The sequence below is a fragment of the Theropithecus gelada genome, chromosome 1 (genome assembly GCF_003255815.1).
Source record: "Theropithecus gelada isolate Dixy chromosome 1, Tgel_1.0, whole genome shotgun sequence".
Lineage (NCBI taxonomy): Eukaryota > Metazoa > Chordata > Mammalia > Primates > Cercopithecidae > Theropithecus > Theropithecus gelada.
This window is the reverse complement of record NC_037668.1, coordinates 23,709,420-23,715,419: the sequence shown is the minus strand read 5'-3', so window position 1 is coordinate 23,715,419 and position 6,000 is coordinate 23,709,420.

Below are 6,000 nucleotides of genomic sequence, written 5' to 3'. Positions count from 1 at the left end.
CATTTTTAAAACCATCAAATCTCATGAGACTCATTCACTCCCATAAGAAGAGTGCAGGAAAGACTCACCACCATAATTCAATTGCCTCCCACTGGGTTCCTCCCATGACAGATGGGAATTGTGGGAGTTACAATTCAAGATGAGATTTGGGTGGGGACACAGCCAAACAATGCCATTCCACCTCTGGCCCCTCCCAAATCTCAAGTCCTCACATTTCAAAACCAATCATGTCTTTCCAACAGTCCCCAAGAGTCTTAACTCACTTCAGAATTAACTCAAAAGTCCACAGTCCAACATCTCATCTGAGACAAGGCAAGTCCCTTCTGCCTACAAGCCTGTAAAAGCAAGTTAGTTACTTCCTAGACAAAATGAGGGTACAGGAATTGGGTAAATATGGTCATTCCAAATGGGAGAAATTGTCCAAAACAAAGGGGCTGCAGGCCCCATGCAAGTCCAAAATGCAGCATGGCAGTCAAATCTTAAAGCTCCAAAATAATCTCTTTTGGTTCCATGTCCTGCATCCAGGTCATACTGATGCAAGAGGTGGATTCACATGGTCTTGGGCAGCCTCCCTTCTGACTGCTTTCATGGGATGGTGTTGAGTGTCTGCAGTTTTTCCCGATATGCAGAGTAAGCTGTCCGTGGATCTACCATTCTGGGATCTGGAGAACAGTGGCCCTCTTCTCACAGCTCCACTAGGCAGTGCCCCAGTAGAGACTCTGTGTGGGGGCTCCAATCCCACATTTCCCTTCCACACTGCCTTAGCAGAGGTACTTCATGAGAGCCCCATCCCTGCAGCAAACTTCTGCCTGGACATCCAGGCATTTCCATACATCCTCTGAAATCTAGGCAGAGGTTTCCAAACTCAATTCTTGACTTCTGTGCACTCTCAGGCTTAATACCATGTGGAAACTGCCAAGACTTGGGGCTTGCATTCTGTGAAACCATGGCTCAAGTTTTACCTTGGTCTCTTTTAGAAATGGCTGGAGTGGCTGGAATGCAGGGCACCAAGTCCCTAGACTGCACACAGAATGGGGACCTGGGCCCAGCTGTTAAAACCATCTTTTCCTCCTAGGTCTCTGGGCCTGTGATGGACGGGGCTGCTGCAAAGGTCTTGGACATGCCCTGGAGACATTTTCCCCCACACTCTTGGTGATTAACATTCAGCTCCTCATTGCTTATGCAAATATCTGCAGCCAGTTTGAATTTCTCCTCAGAAAATGGGATTTTCTTTTCTATTGCATTGTCAGGCTACACATTTTCTGAACTTTTATGCCTTATTTCCTTTTTGAAACTAAATGCCTTTAACAGCACTCAAGTCACCTCTTGAATGCTTTGCTGCTTAAAAATTTCTTACACAAAATACCCTAAATTATCTCTCTCAAGTTCAAAGTTCCACAAATCTCTAGAGCAGGGACAAAATGCCACCAGTGTCCTTGATAAAACATAACAAGAGTCACCTTTACTGCAGTTACCAACAAGTTCCTTATCACCATCTGAGACCACCTCAGTCTGGACCTTGCTGTTCATATCACTATTGGCACTTTGGTCAAAGCCATTCAACAAGTCTCTAGGAAGTTCCAAACTTTCCCACATCTTCCTGTCCTCTTCTGAGCCCTCCAAACTGTTCCAACCTCTGCCTGTTACTCAGTTCCAAAGTCAATCCCACACTTTTAGGATTAATTAATTTTTTAATTTTTATGGAGGAAAGCAGAGAGATACCATGTTCACATTAGTTAACATATAACAATGAAAGAATTTTAAATACAATGTTACATAATTCCTTGAATTCCAGCTAAGTCATACCTCAAAATTCATATAATGATATATCACCAAAAATTTTCAGCAACACCCCACTCTACTGATACCAATTTACTGCATTAGTTTGTTTTCATGCTGCTGATAAAGACATACCCGAGACTGGGAAACTTACAAAAGAAAGAGGTTCATCTGAACACAGTTCCATAAGGCTGGGGAGGTCTCACAATCATGGTAGAAGGCAAGGAAGAGCAAGTCACATCTTATGTGGGTGACAGCAGGCAAAGAGAGAGAGTTTATGCAGAGAAACCTCCATTTTGAAAACCATCAGATCTCATGAGATTCATTCACTATCATGAGAACTATGCAGAAAAGACCCACCCCTATAATTCAATCACCTCCCACCAGGTTCCTCCCAAGACAGGGGGGAATTGTGGGAGTTACAATTCAAGATGAGATTTAGGTGGGGACACAGCCAAATCATATCACATCTTAAACTCATATTTTCACCACACTTTCTTTGCATAATTTTATCATAATTTATTATGTTTTATGCTTGAAAGTCTTTTATTAATCACCCTCTCATACTTTGCTCCAATAAAAATTTTATACAAATTGAAATTTTAAAAACCTAATTTTCTGTGACTCTAACCTCCACATGTTAAAAGCTCTCCTCTAGATGGAGTTATTATTAATTCAAGATTGATCAAAACAGCCAAAATATATCATAAATTTTAATGTTATTGTTAAACATATAAAATAGAATTGCATTGAAAATACATCTCTTAATGAGATGAATGATATTGAAATTATTTTCAGTTAGTCATATATTTATGGATGAATGTTACTTATTGATAGAATAAGACAGGGTTTGACACCAACTCTTTTCTAATTTTTTAATTTTTATGGAGGAAAGCAGAGAGATCTCGTGTTCATATAAGTTAACATATAGCAATGAAAGCATTTTTAATACAATGTTACATAATTTCTTGAATTCCACTTAAGTCATACCTCAAAATTCACATAATGATGTGTCACCAAAAATTATTTTTAATAATTTCACAGATGAAAACTCACTTAGATCTTATTTCAGTTTTTTAAATTAAAAAAAAAGGAACTCCAATTAATTTGAAAAGGGGTTTATTATCTAGCCAACAGAAGAAATTACTTTCTCAACCCCATCAGCAATGTTTCAAATTGTTCTTTTATTTAGAACCCCTGAAGTTTAGCATCATTCCTTGACAATACACCAGAATAAGACCTTTAGGGATAAGCTATATGCTTTTCCTCATGGGAAACCAATTATGAAAACGGTCAAGGGAAGTTAGAAGCATCAAGAAAATTACCTAAGCATGTCAATTTTGGTGAAGATTATGTATAAAATTTGGAAATTGATCCCCTTAAAACTATCCATCCCTATACCCTCTTTGAAAGTTTTTATGTACCTACTAGGTATATATAAAGTCTTTATATACCTACCAGAATATACTTTGGCAGAGCAATGATTTGTAGGCCTATGAAGATCCACAGAGGGATATCACGCAAAATGGAGAATTCATCTGGTTCTTGTCCATGTACATTTATGGTATCTCCTTGTTCTAGACACTGAAAGAATCTACCTATATTTTTCTAATGAGCCCTGCTATGGTCTTTGTGCTTGAGTTGACTCCTTCCATGAAACTTCAATCTGCCTTCTACCACCTCATGCTCTTAAGAGATTCACAAGAATCCACAAACTAGCCTGGACCCAATGGGCTTCTATCACTTGAGATTGACTTCCAAATATTCCATATAAAAGATTTTAGACTTCTATCAATAACATAAATGACTAGAATACTTAGTTTATACACAATAACTAAGAAATACCTTTTGAGAAAATGATAAAGGAGACTTTCCCAACCAGAAATCTAGATTATCCTTATCCATTTAAAGGGTGAAAGTGTTACAGGATCTTTGGGGTGTCAATTTTCTGGCTGGAATCTTCTGTGGCCAGTGGTACCTTTGTCCAACTTTTGCTCAGAGACTGCTGGGCTCATTCCACCCACTTGGTCTGGCAGGCTGCACTTGGCTCACACTACCAGTCTGGATCCCACACCTGTGAAGGGCGAGCCAGGTGCAGAGTGACAAGAGGTATATGAGAGAGTGTGGGATCCAGCCACTGTACACAGTCAGACACACCAGCTGCTGCCATGGGGTGGGCAACTCCAGGTACTGGCATGGATGCCGGCTTTCTGCAAGGCTGTGACTGGATCAGGCACACTACAAGCAGCTTCCCTGGCTAGCACCAGGGAATGCAGTGGCACCTAGAAGGTTTGAGACACCAGGAACTGCAGGACCCCAAAAAGTAATCCACAGTCCTGGCATGGGAGGTTCTCAGGTCTGGGCTCCTGAAGAGCCACAGCTCTTCTCTCCTTCTCGTCACCCACAATGTGGCAAGTAAGCGGCATGTCTCAGCTCCATTTGTGTTACAGCTCTTTTAGCCTTGCCATTTGGTGGGTCCTGAGTTTTTGTCCTACAACCAGGAAGAATGAGGTATGCAGACAAGTGGAGGATGAACAAGATGAAGATGAGCTGTATTGAGCAATAGAACAGCTCAAAGGAGGGCAGCTCCTCTCCATAGCCAGTGTGTGCCAAAGGTGTTTTCACCTCCCAGCAGAGAGGGTAGCTCCTCTCTGCTGGGTAGGTCATCCCCACAAGTGTCCAGCTCTCAGCAGAGAGGGTAGTTTATCTCTGCAGCTGGTCATCTCATCATCTCCTCAGCTCTCAGCAGAGAGGAGACCCTGGGGTGGGCAGCTCCTCTCTGCAACTGGTCGTCCTGTCCTGCCATCTCCCCATCATCTCTACATCCTCTCCCGGAATCTGGCTGAGTCCAGGGTTTTTACCGACCTCAAAGGGAAGGAAGTGCATGCTGATTGGTCCATGGGTGGCCATGGGCAAGCCCAGGGAAAAGCACCATGAGTTCCCCCTCTGGTCTGTAGAACTGTCAGACCATGCCCCAAGCTTCAGGCCTTCTGTTGTTTGAAGGTGGGGCTTCAATGGGGACCTACCCCCTTCTGCCCAGGAGCCTGTCTGCCTCCTGCTGCCATTCATGGGACCCAGGCTATTTATGCCAAGAGGCATCCAAAGGCCAGCACTAGCCTGTCCTGAGCTCTCCCTTAGCCTCCCTCCCATGTTTGTCAGAGCCCAAAGTCCAGAGGAAGATGAGGCAGCAGGGGGCTGGTATGTCAGGGTGACCTGAGCATGTGCACCCTTGGCCAGGTTGTGACAATGCCTGGGCTCAGAGCCACATTGCTCTGAGATCAGAGCAGGCACTTACATCAGGGAAAATGCAAGCAGAAGGAGCAGGCACTTCTGAGCCTGCAAGGGCTGGGGGACCTTCCCAGGCCCCCAGGAGTGCAGAGACGTCTGGGTCCACAGCTGCAATTTGGGCAGCTGCAGCTATGCCCAGGAAGGTAGGGCTGTTGCCTGCTCCTGGCTCCTGCAGGCTCTGTGGAGTGCTACATCACTGCAGACCCAGCTCCACCTCAGGGCTCCTCTCTGCCTGCTCCTCGTAGCCAACCACGTTGCTCCCCCGCTGGTGGGTAACTCTGCCCAGTCCCATGGCAGCGGTTCCCAGGGCAGAGGGCTTCATGGGAGGCTCCTAGGGGCGGGCCCCAGGGACTGTCTGCCTCCTCCCCATGCCCTCCCCACAGCGGTGGTGGGCGAGAGCAGTGACGCGGGGCCAGGATCCAGAGTGGTAGAGCCTCCGGGCCCGGGAGCAGGTCCTGCCTGGTTGCACAAGGATGAGGGTGGCACAGTCAGCCATCACTGGGATACAGGCACAGGGAACCCACCACCATAATTGCTGCTCCTGCAGCCGCTCTTGCTGCCACCAATAATGCCTCCCCACTGCAGCTGGCATGATGGCAGTGGCCACTTCAGGCAACCCTCCACTGCCATCAAAAGGTTATCAAAATGACTTTCCATAAGTAACATGTTGCTAGCCACTCAGAGGCACAGCCAAAATCAGCTCATCAAAAATTTGAGGATAAATGTCATACATCACAGAAACAAAATTAAAAACAAAAATCGTACAATCACCTCAATAGATGCAGAAAAAGCATTTGACAAAATCCAGCATCCCTTTATGATGGAAAACCCTTGACAAAAGTGACATGTAAGGGACATAAAGTAATAAAAGCCATCTATGACAAGCCCACAGCCAACATCATACTGAATGGGGAAAAGTTGAAAGCATTCCCC